This window comes from Schistocerca serialis, chromosome 7, assembly GCF_023864345.2.
Source record: "Schistocerca serialis cubense isolate TAMUIC-IGC-003099 chromosome 7, iqSchSeri2.2, whole genome shotgun sequence".
Lineage (NCBI taxonomy): Eukaryota > Metazoa > Arthropoda > Insecta > Orthoptera > Acrididae > Schistocerca > Schistocerca serialis.
This window is the reverse complement of record NC_064644.1, coordinates 142,785,347-142,812,730: the sequence shown is the minus strand read 5'-3', so window position 1 is coordinate 142,812,730 and position 27,384 is coordinate 142,785,347.

Here is a 27,384-nt window from a genome sequence, read left to right as displayed (position 1 = left end):
TCACGGTATCGGGTCTATAGCAGAAATCGGCGCGGAAACGCCTTCGCAGTGGCAGCTGTCACAGGTGTGTCCTCTGTCGAAATCCGCGCCATCTGCAAACACTGTTCCATCTGTGGCACGTAGTCGTACGCGTAAAGTTGAAGCTACATGTCCGCCTTCTGTCGGAATGGGCGTTCGCGTCGATAAAAACAAAAGCCAGATGTATCATCACCGGGTTCCAAGCCTTGTCCAGTTGAAAGCCGCCGTCACTATTTATAAGATTTTGTGCTAGCCGTATTTCCTTAGATTTTTTAATTACTGAATCCCAAAATGATCTCGCTGGAGCCAAGGTTTTTGGCAGAATAATGCATAGGATGTTCTGTGGTAATACTGTGTTCAGCTACGACCGACTTTCTATCTAGGCTGCAAAAGGCGAGTGTGGCGCTAATGTTCAATGCACCTTTCGCGTACTGTGCATGTCATCTAACCTATGTATGTTTTGCCACGCTGTCAAGAAATTTTGTAAATCTTGGACTTTCGCAGAGCCAGATCAACCTTTGCCGAACCCAGAAGGACATAAATCTTCGCCTGTGCCCCGTCGGGGGACACATTTTCAGCTGTCCCCATCGAGGTATATCAACAACACCTGTCGGCAGCTGAGTGTATCAATTAATTATCATTTATTCTAGAGAGGCTGTACGTTCATCAATGGTATCTGTTCTTTCGAGAACAGTTACTATCTTCATATATTTTAACTTGATGTTTCTTAGGATCCTGCCTACTTAATATGAAACGTTACTGACGTATGAAAGGATCGCACTGGGCCTGAACAGTTTCTTATCTTCTTGATGTTGTTGGTGGTCACGTTTCCTCCTCCTTAGCGCTGTACTAATCTGAAGTGGAGAGTACCATTACATTTGAACACCGACTGTAGATGTTCTAACTCCTTCGTAAGGCTGTCTCCATCAGACTTTCGTCCAAAGTAGGCAGGATCCTAAGGAAACTTCAAGTTAAAGCAATCTTCCGGGCACCGGCGAAGATTAGTGCCCTTCTCGGTTCGGTAAAGGACGATCTGGGTCTGCGGAAGACCGAGATTCACAAAATTTCGTGCCAGTGTGGTAAAGCGTACATAGGTCTGACGATACGCACAATACATGAAAGGTGCATTGAACATGAGCGTCACACTCGCCTTTCGCAGCCCAGTAAGCCGGCCGTAGCTGAGCACTGTATTTTTTTTTTTTTTTTCGTTTATTGTAATTTCAACACCCCATCAGAGGCGGGCTGGCAGCATCATAGGCGCTGCTGTTCAGCCTAGACATTTTACAAGAACATTGTATTGCCACAGGGCACTCTATGGATTATTCTGCCACAAAAATCTTGGCCTCAGCGAGATCCTTTTCGGATTGAATGATTAAATAATCTAAGGAAATACGGCTGGCAAAAAATCTTATAAATCGTAACGGTGGTTTTCAACTAGACGAGGCTTGAGACCCGGTGATCTCTTTAATTAATTCTGATAGAAAACGTATTATTCGTAACGACACGTCTGGCGACATTTAACTTTTCCTTCTAGCGACGCAAGTGCTTATTCCGACAGAGGGCGGACATGTAATTTCACCTTTACCCATGCGCCTGCACGCCACAAACGTATGCCCTTCAAATTTTGATGCAGTTACTTTGTTGTGTTTTGGTGCTTGCCGTGTATGTAACATTAGTGCAGTGTGCTTTCAGTGTCATTGTCCCATACAGTGAATGCTGTTTTTAGTTGTGCTATTCGTGTTTATGTGCTAAAGTCTTCATCGAGTGAAACTTTAATTGTAAATGGATTTTATGTAAACGTGCCTCATTCAAGTACCCCTTTTGTTTATTTTAACTCCAATTGCTTCCCCCTTCTCATGTGTACATTCCATCTTTTATCTCCATATTATATATATTTAATGTTCTCCTATGGTATTTTATGTAATCTTTCGGCTGAAGAGTGACAAATTATGCAGCTGCGAGCAGGGGGAAAAAACTAATAGTTTCCATCCAGAAGAGTAGAATCCCTCCTTCCACATGGAAGAATTTGTCGACTGGGCTACTCTCAGTACTTATTCATCAGCTGGAAGCTCTCAGTGTACCTACTCTGCACCGTCTCGCTGCCCGCCGCCGCAACCACCACCGCCTTGTCTGCTGCCCGTCGCCGTCGTCGCTCGCCGCTCGTCACTTCGCGGTCTACTGCCGGTTACCAGCTGCCAGCCGTCTTCTTTGCCATCGCCGGCGCTGTCGCCAGTCTTCGCCGCCGCCTTCATTGTCGCCGTCTGCCGCCATACTCGGCGGCAATGCATGTAACGAAGCCCATCCAACCTATTCCTCTAAATCTAAGACACCCTCACTGTCACATATGCCACCATTTACGTCCATCCTGCTGCTCCCATCTCTTATGTCTTCCTCTCCAATATTGTCCACGCCTTCTCCACCTGCAGGCTTAGACTGCATTCCCAGTGACCCTCACATTTGATTATTTCCTCTTCCCCAACGTCCTTGAGTGCACCAATACCACTGTCCTGCCACTTGCTCCCAGCTTCCAGAATATTGACCAGTTACCACCCGCAGCACAGAACACTCCTATCACAGCACACAACATTAAACTCATCCTCCACTCCAAACAAAACACCGCCCCTTGTCACGATCGCTCAGCTATTGCCATCTTAAGGAATGCCCTCCCTCCTTCCTCACCACCCTTCCCACCCTGTACAACACCATCCTCTCCATTGGCTTTTACCCTGACCTGTGGAAGACTTTTGCAGCCTGTTGTTCCTTAAACCCAACAAAACCCCTTCTGACACCTCGTCCTATCGCCCCATATGCCTCATCACTGTGTTCAGTAAAGTCTTAGAGTCCATACTCTCCCACCACATCCATCACCAACTCAACACCACTTCCATCCTCTTACCCAGTGTAGTTTCTGGCCCTCCTTCCCCACTGATGACCAGCCCCTCAATCCTACTGATCTCATCTCCCCCATCTTAACTCCAGTCACTCTGCTATTTTTGTTTCCCTCAACCTCCAGAATGCCTATGATGTGTATGTCATTCTGGGCTCCTTTTCAAGCTCTATACCTAAGGCTTCCTATCAACTTCATCCATCTCACTGCCCCCGTTCTCTCCCTCTGTCCTTTCTATGTCACCATCCATAATACTAATTCCCATACCTTCTACTCTACCACATGTGTACCCCAGGGCTCCATCCTTTCTCCTCTTCTTTATCTCCTGTGCACCACTGAACCACTGATATGCCCAAATCACTCCCACCCATCTGTCTCCTTCAATACACTGATGACACTGCCCTCCTTGTTCTCTATCGTACCCTTCAACAGTCAAGCACTCCCTCCAAATCCAACTAGACCAGTACACCACTTGGTGCAATCAGTGGCTGCTTCAGATTAGTCCTTCAAAAACCCAGGCAATCATAGCAGGACATACCTCCCCCTCCTTCTAGTTCCATGGTCTCTACCTCACCATCTGTGACTGTCCTATCTACCTTGAAATATCTTGGCCTTACCCTTGACTGTCACCTCATATGGACTCACCATCTCCTTACCACCCAATGCAAAGCCCACAACAGACTCTGCCTCCTGAAACTAATGACATGGGAATTTTATCCTTCCATCATCCTTCATACCTACAAATCTTTGATCTGTGCCATCCTCTGCTATGCCAGTGTCACCTGAATCTCTGCCCCTCGTAAATTCTATAAAGCCCTCCAAATCCTTGAACACCATGTGCTCCATCTCACTTTCAGTATCCATCTCCCATCCCCCACAAAGATCCTCTATGACCTAATCCCTTTCCCACATCTCCTCCTTCTCCTTGAACAGGCGCGCAGTCCGGAACCGTGTGACTGCTACGGTCGCAGGTTCGAATCCTGCCTCGGGCATGGATGTGTGTGATGTCCTTAGGTTAGTTAGGTTTAAGTAGTTCTAAGTTCTAGGGGACTGATGACCACTGCTGTTAAGTCCCATAGTGCTCAGAGCCATTTGAACCATTCTCCTTGAACACATCTGTATCCTCTATACTAACCACTGCCTTGATCCCCCTCACCCTCTGGTGTCTTCTTTCCTCTCTACTCACTGCCTGCTGCTGTGTCTCTACCAATGTATCCCACCCTCTCTGCATCTCCACACCTTCCATCTCCTCTCCTGAAGAAACTTTCAGTGTCTCCCCATCCCAGATGATTTGCTTCGCCCAATACTTGTCCTTCCTTCCAACTTTGACCCACCTCTTCCTCTCCCGTCCTCCCTAGGGCTGTCTTTCATTTCTCTCCACCTCTGCTATTCCCCTCTCCTAAAACCCTGCCTTTCTCCATTCTCCTTTCCTATCCCTGCACTCCTTCCCGAGTTGCTCCCTTCACGACCCTCCATGTTTCCTGTCCATTGGTGTGCTACTGGCTCCACCTTCCTTCTATCCCTTCCTTCTCCCCATCCTCTACCGAGCCCCCTTATCTCCCTCCTCTTTCCCTCCTCTTTGGCCTCCTCCTTTCAGCTTTAACCCAGTTACTCTCCATTATGTTTTGGTTCTCACCATGTATGTTATGCAAGTGTCGTCATCCCATGTGGCTTTTATACCGTGAACGTCGTTTTATTTGTGCTCTCTGTGCCACCAGTGTTTATGTGCTATGTTGTTGCTGAGTATCATTTTATCTATATGTGGATTTTATATAAATGTGCCTTGTCAAACTACTCCTTTTTTATCTTTAACTCCCACTGTTACCCCTTCTCTTGCGCCAGTTTCGTCTTTTTTTCCCTTATTTGGTGTATTTAACGTTTCTCCTGTGATATTTCATACAGTCTCTTCGCTGAATAATACGAACTGTGCTGCTGTCAGTCCACCCCTGACCACATGGGGCAAAGATATGAAATAACAATACAGAAAAAAAAACTAATAGTCTCCAATGACAGACACTCATCTGAAGATGGCTGGACGGTTGCCAGAAGAAATATTGTAGCAAGAAGTCAACATGATTCTTCTGCAATCCCTAAACCTCATAGAATAGTTACTTGTTTGTTTATGGAAGGGACACTTATTTCCAGAAGTAATACTGATTGCCTACGAAATTGTGGAAGTAAGTGCTTTTCATGTTAGTGCTCTGATTAAGCTAATAATTTCATGATTCTCATACTATTTTCAGGTTTTAACCTTTCTGGAGATACGTTGTGCCATATTTAGGAGCTTATTTGTCTTGGCTCTTGTTCGTTTTATGAAAGAATATTGTGTGGCTTTAAATTTTTTCCTTGTTGTCAAGTCTGGATTACTTAACAATTTTAGTAGGCCCTTTCTATTTTCTTATCAGTGAGTTGCTCTTGTTAATTGCTAGCATTTGTTATTTATGTACTAAAGACACGTGTGTATTTTTATCAAACTGTGAATGTTGTTAGAGAGCAAACCCCTGGAGTACAACCTTCCCTTTGTGTCTTTTCCCGGAAGTCCTAGGGGCGCCTAGGCCCATATCATCTATTGTAAGTTTCTCATATGTTTTTCTGCTATTGTGAACAACTCAACTTCACTGTACTGGGGTAAAGATGAGTAAGTGCATGGCATGAGTAGTGAATAAAATCCTTGACTCTGTCTTTCGTTTTATCTGTGGTTAAGTTAGTCAGTCAGTTGTGCAGTGGTTGGGCATTCCTATTTGAGGCTTAGTAGCGATCAATTGAGCTTTTTAGAGAATGAGGCTGTTTTCTGTGCATCTTGGAGAACCTATCTGGAATACTTTATTATGGAAATGAAAACTCATTGATAATACTTTCTCATTCTTTATACTTATGGAGAAGATTTTGGAGGAATTTTAAAGTTAACAAAGTCATGTGGAAGAATGAAATGTTTGTCAGAACTGCTGATTTAAGGAAACCTTCGTTCTTCAGATAACTAATTACTTTCACGATTAGTATTAATTTCACCTCTTTGTTTTTCATTGAATCTCAAACGACTCAATTGGTTGAAATGTTCGAATTTCTTCGTAATGAGGGAATTTTGTAATTGTTAGAGTCTTCTTATGTTGTGCACCTTTTTTGTCAATAAACAGAGGCTGATTCCTCAAAAACGGTTTTCTTTAAAGTAAAACCCACCTCCATGATTCATAGTAAAGTTATAATATTTTTTCTTGTGTGCATTGCTCTTTACGCCATACGTAACAACAGACTGTTGCTGACAAGCAATAAAAAGGAAATTATTAGTGAGTAGTTCATTTTTCATTAGCTGCTGCATCTACTGGTTTGCATTTGCTTTGAGAACGTCAATACATCAGACATAAAACAGCATGCTGAACAAAAGATAAGTCACTTTTATTTCAGGGTTGATGTCACATTGCATTTTTGAGCAATGTGTAGTTGGGACTGTCAGGGTTCGTGCTAGCAAGCAGATCGATTTTCAGTGAACACTGTTGGTAATTTCCAAAAGTCATTTTCTCCCAAGTAAAGCAGTAATTTATTTTTGTGGGTATTCCAAGTCAAACATTGCACTTCATATCACTCAAGGTTCATAATGTATTTTAGTACTGAATTTTAGTTATATAGTTCCCAATCAGCATACAATTACTTTCCTTGGCATTTAATTACATACATTTTCTTTATTTCATATTTGCATTTTATGAAGTTTAAAGTTTTGTATGACGACACTGTTCACCAGGGTCAACCAACAGTCAATTTTATTCAGAAACTGAATACGATACCTAAAGTACACGTTACATAAAGAGAAAATTTTTTGAAATCTATGTATTCAGTTTTCTCATAAACAGACTTCTCTTTATACAAAGCTTACACTATGATCCTCAGCCTGACATCTGTTTTTAGAAGTTAGTGTTCAACATTCCGTCGACAACGAGGTCATTAGAGATGGGGCACAAGCTACAATTAGGGAAGGATAGAGAAAGAAAACGGCCGTGCCCTTTCAATGGAACCATCCCGAATTTGCCTTAAGCGATACTGGGAAGTCGCGGAAAATGTAAATCAGGATGCCCGGACGTGGATTTGAACCGTCGTCCTCCAGAATGCGAGTCCAGTGTGCTAGCCACTGCGCTACATCGCTCGGTAACTGTTTTTCCTACTGCTTGTTTTTATGTGATCATTCCACTTAACGTCGCTCCGCATGGTTACTGCCAGATATTTTGCGTTGGTTAACATTTCCAACAATTTGTCATCAACTGTGTAATTCCACAGTAGTGGATTGTTCTCCTATGTATGCGCAATATGTTACAATTAGTTACGTTCATTGTCAAATGCTAGTCCCTACACCATTCATCAATTCTCTGCATCTCTTCCTACATTTCGCTACTACCTCCCTACAGACTACCGCATCATCTGCAAACAGCTTCGTGGAGCTTCCGACGTTATCTGTTAGATCATTTATATAAATTGTAAGTAGCAGCGGTCCTATCATACTCCCCTAGGCTATTCCTCAAATTGTTTTTACATCTGTCGATTTATTTTGTTTCGTTAACAGTGACGTGTTGCGATCTACCTGCAAACAAGTGTTGAATCCGTGATAAACCTATCTGAAACTCGGTAAGCCCCTATTTTTTCAGTATACGACAGTGCAGAACTATATTAAATGCCTTCCTGAAGTCCAGGAACACGGCATCAACGTGATTCCCGATTTTGACTGCGCTGTGGATCTCACGGAGGAAGGCAGTGAACTGAGTTTCTCAAGATCTCTATTCGCGGAATCCTTGTCGACTTTTGTAGAGATTTTAATTACTCAAAGACGTCATAATATGTGGGCATAAAACATATTCCACTGACGTCACCGATATAAGCCTATAATGGAAATGACCTGTGCTTATTTCCAGTCGTTATGTACCCTTCTTTCCTCCCGCGACCTACGATAAAATGCTGCTAGAGAGGAACAAGTTCTTTTGCGTAGCCTCTCCAGGATTTTACAGGTATCTCATCTTGTCCAGATACCATTCTCCTGTTAAACTACTGTAGTTGCCGTTCCACTCCGCATTCGCTTATCACAATATCTGCCATTTTGTCGTTCGTGTTATGGTTGAAAGGAGGAACACTATTTACAGTGTTATGCGATAAAAAGTGGCCGAATCCATTATTTCAGCCTCCTCTCAGTCATCTTCCGTTTCGGTGTCAGTATGGTCACTAAGTGACTGAACAGATGACTTGATCCGCTTATTGGTTTTACATAAGACCAAAACTTCTTGAAACAATCATGGTACAAACTCCGTGCAATACTTCTCTTGTTGTATTATTCTGACAGGATACGTCATCAGGTACCATATTTATTCCCAAGGTATTGCGAAGGTCTTAGATGGTCAGTTGCAAAATTAGACCTCTCACGTTGTGAACATTTTCTCGTGTGATGCCCTTTGACAGCCGACTAGAAGCGTCGTGGTAATCAGTTGATGTTCTCATGTTCGCCCGTCTTTGAAATGCTTGTATCGCTCGTAAGTCTGACCCAAAGCGTTGTCTCAACATCTCGCTTCGACATTTGGTGCACTTCTGCAGTTTTGCCACTTTTAAATCAAAACATTGTACAGACAGGCTGCTCTTTCGAGTCAGTCACTGCAAAAACCGCCGACTCACCGAAACACGACGATAGAAATATTCTCACCAAAACTAATCAAGCTGCTCAGCTCGTAGCCTCTTGCCACACCGATTCCAGAAGATATCTTCTATCTTGCTAACATCTCATGAGGACATGGCTGACCACAGTAAGTCAAGTTCCTTCTCAGCCAGATTCAAGAAGAATGTATGGGGAGACACCTAGCGATATGTCCATGTACTCGTCACCATTTGCGCGCAAAACTGAAATTTAGGGATATTTTGGATGCCACTTCGCAAATGGAAAACTGAACACGAAATCATTTCTCTTCAGCTGAACAGACAATTTTGTTCTTTATTGTTCTCTTTTACCCTGGTGTGCAAAACGAAAGTAATTCTCGCTTGATGTGTCACTGTCACTGGACCGTAAAAAGTAAGAACTGCTACAGTATAGTAGGGATCCCTCTGTCCCTCCTCACCTTCCATTTTGCCCCCTCCTCTCTCCCACGCCTCCCACTTCCGCACCCCTCCCCAGGCTTCCAACCCCTCCTCTCTCCCCTCCCCCTCGCTCTTCCTTGTTTTTCCCACTGGCTCCACCCCCTCCTTCCTGCCCTCCTACCTCTCCCTTCCACCTGGAGGTAGCCCCACCCCCCTTCATCAGTGTGTTTGTGGGTGCTTCGCCGATGATCGTCACCAGTGTTTCCTTGCGTCAGTGTTTCTGCGTTATGTGCTACAGTGTTTTCATCGATGTTCTCCTACATTCGCATCTCCAACTGGATGTCTTCATCTGTTCTACTGTTTACACCCTTTGTGTTCCGTGCCTTCCGTCAAACGACTTCTAATATATCGTGTAATGTTCATCATGTATTACCATGCTTTTTATGTTTCTATGTCTATATGTTGTACCTATTGACCAAAGAGTGGCGTATGTAGGCTTCTGATGGCCCGCCTCATCTGAGGCATGAAATAACAATAAATGGAAAAAAAACAGTATAGTACAGACGGTTCTTTCTTTCTTTGTCTGAGCCTTGTCCCGCAGTTACGCAGGGTCGACCATGGTTAATTGGATGTGGCATGGTAAGTTTAAGGGGTGGCAGGATGCCCTTCCTGCCGCCACCCCGTACCCCCCAGGAAAGCATAAGTGTAATCCAGCTGTCTGTGTCTATTGTAAGCCATGGAATAGTGCAAATGTGTTGCAAATGTCTGTGAGTCATGTAACTGAGGCGGAATGTGGGGATCGCATGGTATTCACCTAGGGCGATTTGGAAAACTGCCTAAAAACCACATCCAGGCTGGGCGGATTCAATCCGGGGCTGGTGCGCCTACCCGAGTCCAGCAAGCAGTGCGTTAGTGCTCTTGGCTACCCTGGTGGGTAGTATAATACAGACAGTAACTGAAAGAAATACGCATTGTAACGAACAGGAATGACCCTTTTCTTCAAAGATAATAATGACACTGAAGTCACCACTATTTATAATGGTACCCTCGACATTATAAAAGGCGGAACACAGTTCTCAACAGGGTGTGTGATCACCACAGACAGCAGGACACGCTCTGCAACATGTTCCCTCGCATGCAATAATGTTGGTAATAGGTTCTTGTGGTAAATCAGTCCATTCCTCCACTAACGCGCTTGTTAACTGCTGGATGGTCGTTGGCGCTTGTGGACATGCTGCAGCACACCTCCTCAATGCTTCACACATGTACTCAATGACATCTAAGTCGGGGAATGGGCAGGCCAGTCCATCTGCCGAATATGCTCTCGTTCCAACAGCTCCTCCACCTGCGCTGCTCTAAGCGGTTGCGATTGTCATCCACAAAAATGAAGTCAGGGGCGAATGCATCCCTGAAAAGACGCACATGAGGAAGGAGTACAGTGTCACAATTACGTTGACGGGTGAGTGTAACTTGTTCAAAGATTTGGAAGTCAGTACCCCCATGTAACATAACATACATACATATAACGTAAGACAACACATGGATCACGATCATGTTCGACAATGTTCCAGGGTGCAACACACATCTCCACCTCGGCGTATGAGGATACGTGTAGAATCACTACCTATGCCCAGAATCAGTACCCACACTATTCACGCTGAATCTGCTGTCACTAGAAGAGAACAGGTGACCTCACTCCTCGTTGGTCCACGGACTAAAGAGACCACCCCTATGCAGTTCTGTGGAGCGCGAGATTGCATCACTTTCAGTCCTGTTAAATTTGGTTGTAACTGCACCCGCTGCCTGTTCCACAATATACCGGACGTCTGCTACTGTAGTTGACCGTGGTCGATCACCTCCTCTCCTTCGTGCAGTAGAGCCTATCGTTCAGCACGTTTTCCATGCACGGTAAAGAATGCTGTGAACAATACCAAACTCCTGGACTACACTTATCACACTTTGTCCTTCTTCCAGTTTCCGAATAATTCTTCCCCTTGTGAAGTCATCAAAATGTCGTTTCGAGCCATGTTATAATGAAGACACACACTTGTCTTTTCCTTCAACTGCCTCGTCTTGCCGGATCTGGCGCTGTAGTCGTCAGCTGGCCTCGCGCCGTATGACGTCCACGTTTCTGTGCATGACTGCAGGACTGTGGCAACATGCTCTCTCACTTTCATTCACTTCCACCGCGCAGTTAATATGTTACGGTACTTCATCTATCTTGCACTTAAGGTTTGCTGCCCAGTGAATTTACGACAGTTGTTAGAGAGGCCATCGAAATTCGCACCAATGACGACCTCATAAACCGTGACTGTGGCTATAATCTTAGCAAGGCTTGGGAACCAGCGATCGGGTTAATCAAGAGTAAATCGAGCAGACGTATAGTTGTGACGACCACGGTGGACAGAGCCATCACACCGACGTCATCTCAGACGCCGTCGCAATCTGTTCCACCGCGCGACCGTGGCGCTGGGCGCGGACGGCGGAGGGAGCGCGCCGCGGGAGGAGGGTATTTAAATCGGCCGCCGCAGCGACCGAACCCAGTTCCCTCTGAGCAGCCATAGCGTACGGATCTCCGTGCCGGCACGTTCACAGGAGCTCAGTCCGTCAGTTCACCTGATGATGGCGACATGTTTGATCGCCGAAATATTGTGCCCGTTGGACAATATAGACCGGCAGCATACCCGTGGATATTTTGAGTATTGGCAGTGTTTAGAACAAGTGACAATGGTCAAACTCCACTTGGAATTAAAAAACAAGCAACATATTGCCTCTGCTCCCAGAACTATCGGCTGAAAAAGTTTTAAAATTTTAAAAAAATCTCAGAATATATACAGTTTGCAATATTTTAGTAAGTCTTGGCGCATTTTCCGAAACAGTCATTTTGTTACAGATGACAGGCTATCATTCAGAAGGAATTGATATGCTAAAAAGCATATAAACTACTAACTGAAGGAAATAAGTAACACTAGTGACAATAAAAATGTTTAAGCTAATTTTCCCATAGACATTGTCAGCGATCAAGCATTTAAAAATAATTTAAAAGTGTACTGAAAGGAGGAACTGCTGTTGAAAGCACATTTGTGCTTGCGTGTAGAAATCGAGGGAAAAAAGTTGAGATTATTAAAAGAGGTTTGGACCAATTCCCATAATTATCATGTTTGCAAACATATCTATTTTAAACCATTAATATGAAAGGATCATCAATAAATGAAGATACTACTCCAATGCACAAAGTACAGTATACATTTTTTAAAGAGGTGAGATTTTATTCTGAACACACAAAATTTTTGTCTGGATGCTAATTACTTCACTTTGCAATTTTCCTTATGACATGCTTCGGAATCACGATTATCACATTAATAACAACGCGATATAAAACTACTGATACATCACATCTCGTAAAAACGCACAACGCAGTTGTTTTCCGAAAAGGACACCAAAGGATTTTAGATAGCATTTAGTAATGAGACAGTAAGAGACGAAGCAATTACTGAAATGGATTCAAATGTATGATCATTTACGATCTCGTGTGAATTTTTGCCTTTCCTGTGACCAGTGTAAAATAAATGAAACAGCTGACGAAATGCTACAAAATAAATCTAAAAGAGCGCAATTTTTGGCCTAATGTTTTCTAAACGGTAATTTATGTCCCATAAATATTATTAACAAATAGTAGTCCATGGAAAAAACAGAAATAATATCTACTCACCCAAGTGTAATTTTCTTCACTCAATTGAACTATTTGATAAATATGACTCAGTGCTGAAACAATTATATCAGAAACCACATGTCTCTGTAAAATACCCAAGTCCTATAATTTATAAATAAATTATTACTCTGGCGTAAGAGAAGTCACTCAGGACATTCAAAGTGAACAGTTATTTTCTGTACTATCCTATGCAACGCAAGACACTAGTAAAATCAATCAGTTTACTATCATAAAATAATCAAAGATGACTGTAGAAACCTTTATCCTGGTCAAAGAGAAATCCACATTAACGTCAAATAAGTTCATCTACAGAACGAAAGGGACTAGATCTGATCAAATTTCAAGGTCAAAATCATGATAGAGCTTACATTAAGAGTGTACAATGATGTATAAGAAATTATCACCTTGTATCTGTTTCAAGCATTGTACAGGTCACAATTTAAATATAATCGTTAAAGACATCATAGAGGAAATCAAAAAACAGCCCTGTTCTGGAATAGTTGGAAACAGCTACAAGATTTTTAGCCACAACATTCTCTGCTGTAGGATTCAAAAATTTGGTCTATCAGTACTTCAGGAGTAAAGCTAAGACAGTTAAACAAAACACGTTGATGTGGGTGGCACGACGCCATCTGTGCACTTAAGGAAAGGTTAGCTGGCGCTTACAAGTAAGAAATATAATTAAGAAATTGTAGACATAGGTAAAAAAATAAAATTGAATACTATAGTTTCGTTACGTTCTTAGCGACTCACTGTGAAATTCTAGAAAAAATCATGACACCATCTACGGCAATATAATCTTACAGTATGGATGTTGAAGCTGCAGACTGCTTGATGAAGTTTTCAGCATGTGTAAGATGTGGCATAAATTTCCAAACAAAGAAATGAAATAAGTAAAGAATCTTTTTGTTGAAGAGACTGTGATTATATTTGAAGTGACAGTTTTCAGTCCAATGATGACGTCATTAACTTGTAAGAAAATAGACGGTTTTGAGGAACGCATGAAGTTATGGACACATATAGAGCAATACAACCCTTTCCATACCTAATGCTTGCTACATACATCTTTAAAATGTAGCACTTACTTCTGTAATGACATTCCTTGACGACACTTCTCTTCTAACACACGTTATACTGATAAGTAGTTCATTCAAAGTACAGACATCGAAAATATCTGGTGTATAAAACTTAGCACATTAAAACATAGGTCATTGGTTTCTACTAACACTGACATAAATGCAGCCATCCTGATGTAACTAACTGTAGATGTACTTGTTGCAAAAGTCCAGCATTCTTTTTGCAAGCCAAAAATAAATTTAAAAAATTGCTCACTTCATACAATAATTCAAGAAGGTACATCTAGCTGTACTTGTTTCTTCAGTTAACTTTTTGATCATATTTTATGTTACAGTTTCTGAACTACTTTCTTTTTTTCTGTCGCTATTCTGCTTAAAAAATGATAAATTTTTAGTATTTTTATTTTGAACATGAAAAGGTTACCTCACCAGGTAAATACAGATTTTCATAAAAATTGTTTTTACATAACATTAAAATTTTCATTAAGCAGAATGCAATAACTGTTACACGCAGTAATGTGGGAAGGAAAAGCTATTTCAAGAAACACTAGATCAGACAAAATATTGTTAATATTGTATTTCTCTTTACTAACTTACTAGCTCTTACTCAGTGTTGCCAAGGTAGTATTTTTTTCCAATCTTCTATTAGGCCGTCTCCTTCTTTCCCCTCTCTCTGTCCATATCCACCTTCCCCTCTCTGTCCATATCACCACCCTCCACCTTCTCTCTGGCTACCCCCACCCCCAAACACTCTATCCATCTCCTCTTGCGACCCTTTCTGTCCATCTCCTCCTTTGCCCTCTCTGCTCCTCCTCCTCTGTCTCTCTGCTCTTTCCCCCTCTGTCCATATTCTCCTTCCCACTCTGTCTAACTCCTCCTTCCACTTTAATTCTATTTCCTCCTCTCCCCTCTCTTCATACATTTCCTCCTCCTCCCTTTCTCTGTTTGTTCCTACCCTCTGTAGCCGTCCATCTCCTGCTCTTTCCTTTCTCTTTCTGTCTCATCCTCTTTCTGCCCATCTCCTCCTTCTGCCTATCAGTGTCCATCTTCTCCTTCCCCATCTCTGTTTATCCATCTCATCCTCGCCCCTTCTCTTTTAGCATTATCATCACTACCCCAATAGGATGCTTGTGGTTCTTACCCCCACAGTATTTCTTTGCAGATTGTAACTAATGTGTACCAAATTTAACTGACGTCGTTCCAGAGATTTATGATAAGCTTTCTATCTATGGTTTTCTCCATGCCCACACATGTCAAAAATATTTCATATATTTTTAAAATATTTCACACGTATTTGTACACATATTTCACTTGTATGTCTGGCGAATTTCGCCCTGCAGTTTCATTTTCATGATGTTGTGTATTTAGGACATGTGCCTCCTGGACTCTGTATTGTGCAATGGTATATTTTTGTATGTACATTCATCGGCATATATGGATATTCATCTGCTAAATGTGTTGCGAACAGAGTTAGCAGTAAAGAAGTAACAAATTGAAAAGCTTTAACGGAAGACCTCCTTTGATTTAATTCAGATCGGGTGAAGGCCACATCGAAAATCCAAGGCACAAGGCGTAAGCAAGGAATTGAGGCACAGTAGTTCCTCTGAAGATTTTACTTCTTTAGAAAAAAAATTATCTTCAATATAAATAGGCTGAAAGCCTTAGCTTAAATTTTCCCATAGAATTCGGCTGAAGGCTACACATTAATCAGGAACAGTGTTACGGCTTAAGGATGAGACAAAGATTTTCAATGTTTAATGTAAATAGGTTGAAAACTCGGCTGAAGGCCGCAATTCAACAAAACAATTTAACAGCTTAAGGCCTAGGAAGAAGAGCTTTCGATATGAAAAGGCTAGAAGCCTTATCTTAAAATACACTCCTGGAAATTGAAATAAGAACACCGTGAATTCATTGTCCCAGGAAGGGAAAACTTTATTGACACATTCCTGGGGTCAGATACATCACATGATCACACTGACAGAACCACAGGCACATAGACACAGGCAACAGAGCATGCACAATGTCGGCACTAGTACAGTGTATATCCACCTTTCGCAGCAATGCAGGCTGCTATTCTCCCATGGAGACGATCGTAGAGATGCTGGATGTAGTCCTGTGGAACGGATTGCCATGCCATTTCCACCTGGCGCCTCAGTTGGACCAGCGTTCGTGCTGGACGTGCAGACCGCGTGAGACGACGCTTCATCCAGTCCCAAACATGCTCAATGGGGGACAGATCCGGAGATCTTGCTGGCCAGGGTAGTTGACTTACACCTTCTAGAGCACGTTGGGTGGCACGGGATACATGCGGACGTGCATTGTCCTGTTGGAACAGCAAGTTCCCTTGCCGGTCTAGGAATGGTAGAACGATGGGTTCGATGACGGTTTGGATGTACCGTGCACTATTCAGTGTCCCCTCGACGATCACCAGTCGTGTACGGCCAGTGTAGGAGATCGCTCCCCACACCATGATGCCGGGTGTTGGCCCTGTGTGCCTCGGTCGTATGCAGTCCTGATTGTGGCGCTCACCTGCACCGCGCCAAACACGCATACGACCATCAATGGCACCAAGGCAGAAGCGACTCTCATCGCTGAAGACGACACGTCTCCATTCGTCCCTCCATTCACGCCTGTCGCGACACCACTGGAGGCGGGCTGCACGATGTTGGGGCGTGAGCGGAAGACGGCCTAACGGTGTGCGGGACCGTAGCCCAGCTTCATGGAGACGGTTGCGAATGGTCCTCGCCGATACCCCAGGAGCAACAGTGTCCCTAATTTGCTGGGAAGTGGCGGTGCGGTCCCCTACAGCACTGCGTAGGATCCTACGGTCTTGGCGTGCATCCGTGCGTCGCTGCGGTCCGGTCCCAGGTCGACGGGCACGTGCACCTTCCGCCGACCACTGGCGACAACATCGATGTACTGTGGAGACCTCACGCCCCACGTGTTGAGCAATTCGGCGGTACGTCCACCCGGCCTCCCGCATGCCCACTATACGCCCTCGCTCAAAGTCCGTCAACTGCACATACGGTTCACGTCCACGCTGTTGCGGCATGCTACCAGTGTTAAAGACTGCGATGGAGCTCCGTATGCCACGGCAAACTGGCTGACACTGACGGCGGCGGTGCACAAATGCTGCGCAGCTAGCGCCATTCGACGGCCAACACCGCGGTTCCTGGTGTGTCCGCTGTGCCGTGCGTGTGATCATTGCTTGTACAGCCCTCTCGCAGTGCCCGGAGCAAGTATGGTGTATCTGACACACCGGTGTCAATGTGTTCTTTTTTCCATTTCCAGGAGTGTATTTCGTGTAAAACTCGGCTGTAGGCCTCATACTAAAGAATATCAGTCTTATGACTTAAGAGCAAGACAAAGATTTTGAATCTTTAATTTAATAGAGATTAAAAACTCGGCTGAAGGCCATGTACCATGCAGAGGGGAAAGATTTGCAATTTTAATAAGCTAAAACCCGGCTGTAGGCCACACGGAGTACTTAAAACTAAAAAGGAAATCACTATGTAAAACACAAGGAGCGACGCTCAGAAAGTTCCAAGGGCCGACCTGGGAAGTAATACTAACGCACGTTTAGGTGAGACAGGCAGCCAGACTGACAACCTCTTAATTGGAAGGCAACCCAACCAAAAGCCAGTCGACGAACCAACCAACAAGATCAGTTCTGCTCCACCCGACCAGCAAAACGACAACAAGATGTCAATACCACAACGTTCTGGATACTGGTGCCCAATCCAACCAAGTCAGAATAAACGCCCAAAACTACCAACAACACCTCAGCTGTCGAACTACACAGCATCAACACGATTAGGAAAATACACTGACGAAAACTAGGTCAACGCCCAGGGCAAGTAACCGTAACGTCAGTGGCCACAAGGCAGATGATATCACTGGTACACTTCATTAATGAAGCAATGAATTAAATTAAGTTAAAGACCATACAGGAAGACGGCTGCAATTCTAGCCAACTTCAAGGCACACAGGTAGTTGCTCGCGGGAATCTCCCAGAAAGCGACAACCAGGATCAAACGAAGAGATGTGATAGCAGTTGAGGCTTGATAGTAGATTAAATGAGCACTCAACTTTAGTGTCCAGGATCAGTGGGCGACAAACTTCGTAACCCTCGTAAGAAGCGCCTCACAACTCCAACGTGCACACCGCCAGCAGCTCCGGCCTGACTACGAGCCACAGAGACTTCCTCGCTGCTCTGCCCCAATCGACCGATCCCCAACACCCAGAAACGGTCAAAAGATCAAATACACGTTGGCGATGAGATGACCGACCGAACGACCAACCAATGGTCATTGCCACTCCAGTCTTCTTCAGTGCGACAGTGCATGTGTGTCGCCAGCAGTCGGCAAGTACTAGCTGTCTGCACTTCACTGACGCTCCATGCCCGACGCTCCTTCATCCCCGACTGCTGCTCCGTGCACGACAGCACTGCTGGTCCGTCTCCAAGTCACTTCCCGATACATGATGACCTGGAGACATGGGATCGCACCCAACCATGCAGAGGGAACACGCCCACTGGCTAACCGACATCCCTGCGCCAGGTACGAACCGACCCAAGTCTCGCAAGATGACCAATTGAAGGGGCCGAGAAGTGCTCAGAAGACCAAATACACATCGCCCGATGAGGCGACCGACTGACTGCCACACACAGCACACCCAGAAAATGTATCTGCAACGCCAAAGACAGTACAGCAGTACTAGAATCGATACACACTGCTGCTGCCACTCACGGATATAAAACAGCAACGTTATGGCAGTAACCGAAGAAGAAATAAGACACCATTGGACTGCAACCATAATAGAAAACAAGGCATGACGCGAGCAGCCTTGGCTCAGGAACCTCTGCCCATGTCAACGTCATACCACCAATGACAGTCATTCAGCATAATGCAGAAACACAATTCATCGCTCAACATAATGCAACGTCATACATTAGTAGTACATGCTTCTCAGACATGACACCATTTCAAATGCAGCCATTTGTGTTGTAGTACTAATGGTTGCCCGCTTGCCTGTTGCTGAGGATAGGGCATTCAATTCCTCTGAACTTGCTTGCATGTTCATTGATTTGGCAAGCGATGACGTGGTCGAATCCTTTCCGATTGATTCTCGTCGTGTGGCTACTGCCACAGCTGCCGACCCTGTCCTTGCTACCGTTCTGCATTTTGTTGCTACGCAATGGCCCTTGTCAAAGTCACGGATCGGGGATCCGTTGGTTCGCCGATTTTTTGCTCACAAGGAGAGACTTTTTGTTCGACATGGTGTTTTGCTGTTGCGTTCTGATAATGATCAGTCCAGGGTCGTGGTCCCGCGTTCGTTACAGTCCTCTATCTTACAGCTTCTCCACCAAGGACATTGGGGTATAGTGAGAACGAAACAACTTGCTCGTCAGCACTGTACTTGGTTCGGAATCGATACCGCGATTACGAATATGTGCTCTTCTTGCATGGTGTGTGCCGAACAACAATCAGCCCCACCGCGGAAATTATTTGCATGGCCAAAAGCCACTTCCCCTTGGCAACGCTTACACATCGATTTTGCTGGTCCATTCTGGAATGCTCGATGGTTGGTTGTGGTAGATTCATTCAGTAATTTTCCTTTTGTTGTCCGGATGTCTTCCACGACGTCATCTGCCACCATCCAAGCGTTATCTGCTATCTTTTGCATTGAAGGTCTTCCACAGACTATTGTTTCCGACAATGGCCCACAATTCATGTCCGCAGAATATCAGTCATTCTGCAAGGCCAATGGTATTCAACATCTGACATCCGCGCCGTTTTCGCCTCAGTCAAACGGTGACGCTGAACGATTGGTCCGGACTTTCAAGTCACAGATGTTGAAGTTGAGTCGCATTCTCGGGAGGACGCGTTGTTGCTCTTTTTGTCATCGTATCGCTCTCAGCCCCGAGATGGTCGCTCGCCGGCTGAGTTGCTCCACGGTCGTCATCATCGAACCTTGATGTCTTTGCTACATCCGCCGCATCAGGTTCCTGTGCAGCGGCAGACACCTGCTTTTGCTCCAGGCGACGTTGTCTACTATCGTCACTACCGAGGTTCACGGCGTTGGCTCGAAGGACGCATTCTTCGCTGCCTCGGACGCGCTATGTATCTGGTTTTGGGGGCCTCTGGTGCGGTGCGCCGGCATCTCAACCAGCTGCGCCTCTGTCGTCGCATGGGATCTGCCGCTCGCCGTCTGCTTTCAGCGATGGTGCCGTCCGGTCAGCGCCCTGGGGACCCATCTACTGGCTCGCCTCAGCCACAGGTGTTACCGACGCTGCCTTCCATTTTGCCCCATGGCGACGCGCCGCCGCCTGTTCTCCCGCCGGCAACGCCCGCAGAGGACGCATCGCTGCAACCGCCGGGCGCCTCCCTGGGTCACGCGCTGCCAATCGCTTCCCGTGACCGTATGTCCTCCGACAGGGAACTCTTGCCCGCTACGGACCATATGTCGTCTTCGCCCGTCGGGTGCCCCGACCCGATGGAGGTCGACCCTTCGGCCCCTCCTGTCTCTCTGCGGGCGCATACACCGCATGTTGGCGTGCACCCTGGAGCAGGTTTTCAGGCGTTTCCTAGCTCCCCGCGGTCCGAATGGCAGGGTGCGGGTGGCATAGCCTCGCCTGTTGTTAGGCTCCCCACCTCGTCGCATACGTCAACATGGGGTCCTCCCCACGGCGGGCGGAAGCCTTATGCCACCACCGTACGCCGATTTGCGGGGGAGGAATGTGGTGTCATCGCCAGACACCACACTTGCTAGGTGGTAGTCTCTAAATCGGCCGCGGTCCGTTAGCATACGTCGGACCCGCGTGTCGCCACTATCAGTGATTGCAGACCGAGCGCCGCCACACGGGAGGTCTAGAGAGACTTCCTAGCACTCGCCCCAGTTGTACAACCGACTTTGCTAGCGATGGTTCACTGACAAAATACGCTCTCATTTGCCGAGACGATAGTTTAACATAGCCTTCAGCTACATCATTTGCTACGACCTAGCAAGGCGCCATTATCAGTTACTATTGATATTCTGAATCATGTACCGGCAAGACTGACGTTCTTCATTAACGGATTAAAGTTATGTATTCCACCAGCTACGTCCGTTTTTCTAAATTCTAATTTCCTTGTCCTGTTACAGATCTCACGCCAGCCTGTGTGAGCTAAAACGTATGCCTTTTGGCCTCCTCTAGTAACACGGTGTTGGCTCTCCTGCCAACCAAAACACTTAGGACAATAATACCCTAATTCAGCAGCAGTTAATCTCCAACCAATTGTGCAGGATGACAAAGATTGTTGCAGAGAGCTCATCACCTGTTCCTGGATGGCAGGCACAGATGTGAAGAGGTTATGATGTACATACATTCTCCAGTACGTGGCTGTGGCGACTACGGGACACTCATTCAAATAGTATTTGTTTTCTTCAGAAACCACCCCCCCCCCATGACATTATGTTAAGTCATTGATGTTGAATGTATGACATCATCAGTGACCTTGACATGTGCAGGTGTGACATCACCAATGATCATAAATGCATGATGTCATCATGTTAAGAATTTCAATCATTAGAGATGGTCAGCTGCAGGAATTTTAAAAATTAGAGATACCAGCGAGTGGCAAATTTAAACATACACAATAAACATTTGAAAATTGGAGGGGTTCTAAAAAATTGCACATTTTTACAACCAATCACAGCGTGCGCACACACACACACACACACACACACACACACACACACACACACACACACACACACAAACACCAGTTTACGTCAAATACTGTAGCCTTACCAATAAATTTCATTCCATTTATGCTTCACCCATTTCCATACTTAAATACTGTACTGTTGTAGCAGTAAATTTCATCTCTCTCTCTCTCTCTCTCTCTCTCTCTCTCTCTTTGTTTTCACACTACGTAAATGTTTATCTCAAACACTGTACTATCTCATCATCAGTACCAAACAGAGGGAATGGGAAAGAAATAAAGACTGAAACAAGAAAATAGTCTAAATAAAAAATTTATTATAAAAAGAAATAATAAAGAAAGTTGGATAATTGTGCATACTTACATACAACAAGTAATATTCAGAGTGTAACTGTGTAATATTTTTGCAGTACTTTCACCCTATAAAATTCACTATTATCAGTATAATCAATTAGTTATACTGAAAGAATCTCTTTTTGTGCTACCATACACAATAGAAGGAAACAGATTTAATACCCATTCTTATTCACCTTTTCCACTTTTATAGAATACCATCAATTGTAACCAGATGATTGTTATTGCATTTTGTGGGAAAGGTGAGTATACTGCAAAAACATCAACTGTTTTTTTTTTTAAAGTAGAACATTCATTTTAAGACCACAAAAGTATGACAACACCATGAGTGAATAACCTACACCACTCAATACTCCAAATGAACCCCATAGCAAATATAATAACATATATCAGACAACTTTCAAACATTATTCATACATATATACAAGTGTATAACAACATTTAAAAGACTAATACTTTCACATTCTCTCACAATGTACAATGTTTTATATATGTAATGAAGTATATACTATTCCAGCGAGTTCCCTCCTCATCTGTAACTTTGTAAATGACAATCCTTTTGTCAAAATGTCTGCTGCCTGTCTGTTGGCTGGTGTTAATCCATTTTAACCTTCTTCTCTTTAACTAGTTGTCAAATGTAACAATACCTTGTCTCCGTGTGTTTTGATTATTTATGAAATCACGATCTGTTAATAAATTTGATAGCATTTTGGTTACTCATTTGAAAAATAGAAGATAAGGACTCAACAGCTGCAATTTCTTTCAGAAGTTGATCTAACAACAGAAGTAGTTTGAAAGCTTCACGTGCTGCCACATATTCTGCCTCCATTGAAGAAAGAGCAACATACTATTGTAATTTACCTTTTTACTCAATTGGCTCTCTATGAGTAGGATGCCACTTATTGATCCTCTTGTGCTTCTGTCCCCACCATGATAAGCATAACTATATGCTTCAGGTTTACAGTTTCCATTCTTCTCAAACTTAGTTCCATCTGTAATTGGTGAGTTACCTGAATATTCCTTTGAACAATCCAGAATATGCCTGTTGTTGGTGAGCCTTTAACTCTCATTGCAATATTAAAAGCATATGACAAATCTGGTCTTGTAGCTTATGTTACATATATCAGACTTCTAGCCATTTTGTGAAACGATTGAGTATTATCAAAAGGAGGTGACTCACTTGATATCAATGCTTATTCAATGGGCAAAGATTATAGTTTTACGTTCATCATACCGTATTTCTCTAAAATTCTCTTTACTTATGCAGACTGATTTCTTTGAATACAGTTTCAAACTTCTTGATTTGTAAGTCCAAGAAGCAGTCAACCTTTCCTGCAGTGATCTGGAAACGTTTATCCAGCTGTTCAATAAACTCAGTTGTTGTGTTAGAGCCCATAGCCAATCCATCATCAACATAAAACAGCAGTAGGAGGTTTTCACCATAGAAAATACATGGATCTGAGAAGCTCTCCCATAAATTACATTCAGTAATGAATTCAACAAGACATTCAGTCCAGCAATTTAAGGCTTGATTTAAACCAGGCAGACTCTTCAGTAACTTACATATGTGTCCTGCAACATTGTCATAGTCCTCTGGATGATACATGTATATTTCCTCCTTCAAAACACCATTGACAAACGCTGCTCTTACGACGAATTGCCTTATACACCAGACATATTGCATTTCAACACTCAACAGGGCTCTCATCATCTCAAATCTTGCAACAGGGCTAAATCTGTCAACATAATCTATTCCAAAACGTTGAGTAAATCATTTTGCCGCCATTCAAGCATTATATTGAACCACTTTACTATTTGCCCTTAATTTGGTACCAAGACTCATTAATTTTCGATTACTTTCTTTGTTTCAGTTTTGTAAACTAGCTCCCATGTTTTATTTTTTCCAGTGGATTTATCCCTTACTCCATTGCTTTCTTCCATTCTTCGGAATTTTCTGACTCCATTTCTTATTTGTGTGCCTCACAGGGAATCATTCTTGGTTGAGAATCAGAATCATCACAGTAACATGATGATTTTTCTCAGATTTCGCGGTGCACGTAAAATTTGATTTTTTTGTCTTTTTTTCTTGCTTCCAATTTGCTATGAGCTCGTCCCTCGTGTCATGCAAATGACTGTTAACCCTTTCGTCACTTATTGCTACATCTTTGTTGACACAATCTCATTGACTACCCTCTTCGAAATCAGCATTTTCACATTTATTTTCTGTAGTATTTTTATTTTTATCCGCTATATCAACAACACTTTTAGATTCTTGAGTCAGTAGTTTCTCTCATTGCTTGCGTTGAATTTTAGGTCTATGCATAGATACATGCACATTTTTTTAGGAAAATAAATTCGGTGTCCACAAACCATAACCAACAACTTAATCTTTTGAAGACTTGGTGTCTAACTTATTCTGCTTTTGTGTAGGAATCCAAGCATAGCACTCTGTTCCATGTAACACCAAATTATCTAAACGATATTATTTCTTCAAAAATATTTCAATTGGAGCTTTACCTTTAATTTTCGTCAGACCAGCTCGATTTACAGTATATATTACAGCCAGAATAGCCTCACCCAACAGTGCTTTTGTTAGTTTTTCAATCTGCTGTGTTTCGCCATGCACTGTCTCATCTTTCGAATTTTTCTAACGAAGAATTATCCTCGAAATGGGCTACAACAGTCGCAAGAAAATATAATGGGATGCCAGTGATGGATTTCAAAGAATATTAATATACAGGTATATAAAACGATGCCCATGTATATACGTACTTACTCCAATTCCATTAGCCCATCTCCTCCTTCCCCCTGTCATTGTCCATCTCCTCCACCCACTTCTCTGTCCATCTCCTTTTCCTTCTCTCTGACCACAGCCTGACACCACCGCATATCTCCTTCCGTTCCTCTCTCTGTTCATCTGCTGCCCCCTTCTTTTTGCCTCTCTGCTTCTCCCCACTCTTTCCATCCATCTTCTGCTGCCCCTATTGTCCATCTGCCTCTTACCTCTCAGTCATTTCTGCCCCACCTCCACTCCCCCCCCCCCCCCTTCCACATACACACTGCAGCTCCTCCTGTGCCTTTATGTCCTCCTCCCCCTCCATTTGTCCACCTCTTCTTCTCGCTCTCTCCCTCCTCTCTTGTACAACTCTAATTCCCTTTCTCTGTCATTTGCTTCTCTCACTCACTGTATCCATATCCTCCTTCTCACATCTATATCCATGTCCTCCTTCCCCCTCTCTGCCTGTCCATGTCCTTCTCCCCTTCTTTGCCTGCCCATCCATTCCTCTGCCTTCTCTCTCCATGTTAGCATCCGCTTCCCATAGTATTTCTTACCAGATAGTACCATGTGTACCATGTTTGGTTGAAATCGATCCAAGTATTTAGGAGGAGCTTTTCTACTTGTGGCTTTGCCAGAGTACACACATGTCCCATATATTTCACATTTCTTTAACATATTTATTCATACACATTTTTCCCCTGCATCTAATGTGAAATTCATCCTGCAGTTTCGATTTCATACCTATCAATTTCTATGACGCCGTGTCTCCTTGACAATGAAACTACAATGACAATTCTGTAGGTACATTCAGTGGTATGTTTTTATACCGCATATGAATTGTGTTGCCAATGGAATTAGTAGTAAAAACGTAATAAATTACAAGGTCATGCATGATGCGGCATTTTTTCACGCATCTCAGTGTATATGAAGTCATATCTCCTGATCTACATGTTGTACAAAGATATAATTTTGCAGCTACATTCAGTGGCATATGTGGAGAATGACTGTGAAATTTGTCGTGAATAGAGCTACTAACAGAGAAGTAATAAATTTAAACGTCATGCGTGATGCGGCAGTTTTTCACGTATCTCAGTATTTTTGACGTCATATCTCCTGAACAATGTGCCATACAATTATATAATTTTTCTGGCATATTCACTGGTATATATATATGAGTACTACATGCAAAATTAATCGTGAAAAAATTAATAGCAAAGCGATTCTCTCTGGACAGTAAGTGATATGTGTACCATGCTTGATTGCAACTGATCCATTAGTTTAGGAAGAGATATGGAACTATGTACATCAACCATTATTATCACATGTGTGTGGCTATTATTGCCAGCAGAATCAATTTCATTTTTCAGCAGACGCGATATAGCATCACAAAATTTGTTTCGTCGTTATCAGCAGTTGTCCTCAGTGAAGAACCAGCCATTACTCCTTTTGCCACTTTGCTGTATGTTTCTTTTGATTCTGTGCTTCCGTTTGCTCTTTTTTTTTTTAATTTTTCTTCAAAACGAAAATCTGGTTGTTATCAACAAACTGTAGCAACTCAAATCATTATTTTTCACTCGTCAAATTACATCAATGCCCGTGTGCAGCTGTCACTGAAACTAATCATGACTAAGCAAGTTGAAGCTTGTATCGACAAGCTGCAACAAGCAAAAATGAGTTGAGAATTATAAAGTCAGGACTTGGAGAAAAGCTTATTACCTCTGCAATACATATTATAATGTTGATGCCTCATAGTGTAAGCGTTATAGGGAGATAGGGGAAATTTACTGTGGTGTATAAATCAAATGAGTCGCTGACGAGGCAGATGTGGAAATATTGTACATAATATTATTTGACAGCTGAATCAGCGAGTGGTTGGAGGGGAGGGGTTCTCCCTGGAATTTCTTGTCTGTTGTGTAAACTCCTGTAATTTGTTATGGTGCAGTTATAACATTGGTTAACTGTTACAGGTCTTACAGTAATACTGTAACATGACTATTGTTACAGTTGTTATAATGTACGATTGTTGATCATGGGTTAACTGTTACAGTTATGTGATACATTTTTTGAAAAATAATTTAAGCCTTTCGGGTACTTTTGAGCGTAGCCCAGATGGGGCTAAACTGCGATTGGCTCTTACATTTTAGAGGTGGCAAAATACTAGGCTGTTATTGGATTTATGGTGGCGATGGGAGGGAGTGGCAGAGGGGTGGGGGGGGGGGGGGGGAGGGTGAAATGAACCATCCAACAGATCGTTCGTTACGATGCAGTCAGTTTCTGCAGCTTCAGAACACAGTTATCCTGAATGTAAAACGTTGTAGAGCTAACTCCAAGGATAACAAAAGAGAGTTTGGGGTGTGTCGTACTAGATTTTTGTATTCTTATCTGATTATGTCAACAGAGTTTGCAGTAGCGACATTTCAAAATGACATTCTGGTATGTGAAAATGAGATGTATGAATTTTATTTCAGCGATGAAATCTAGTTAACTAGCAATGAGCGAAAAATAAGTGCTCATTTGCATGTTATGCAGGAAGTGCAGTCTCCAGACAGCTGCGTTTTTAAACTGTCGTGCCAAGTGCCAGCGCTAGGCTATTAAAAGGTCAGCTACCAACAGATATCTCAAGTGACATGCTGCACGACAACACATACAATGCACAGACAGAGCAGTCGCAGCAGTGAAGTCTTGTAAAACCTTCTGTTTGTCGTATCTGTTCTGAGATGCTGTTCGGAAATTTTTTTCGATCAAATAAGCAATCGTCTGAACATCAAAGACAAGCCACACAGAATTTCGATCGAATAAACAAAGCAGACTGT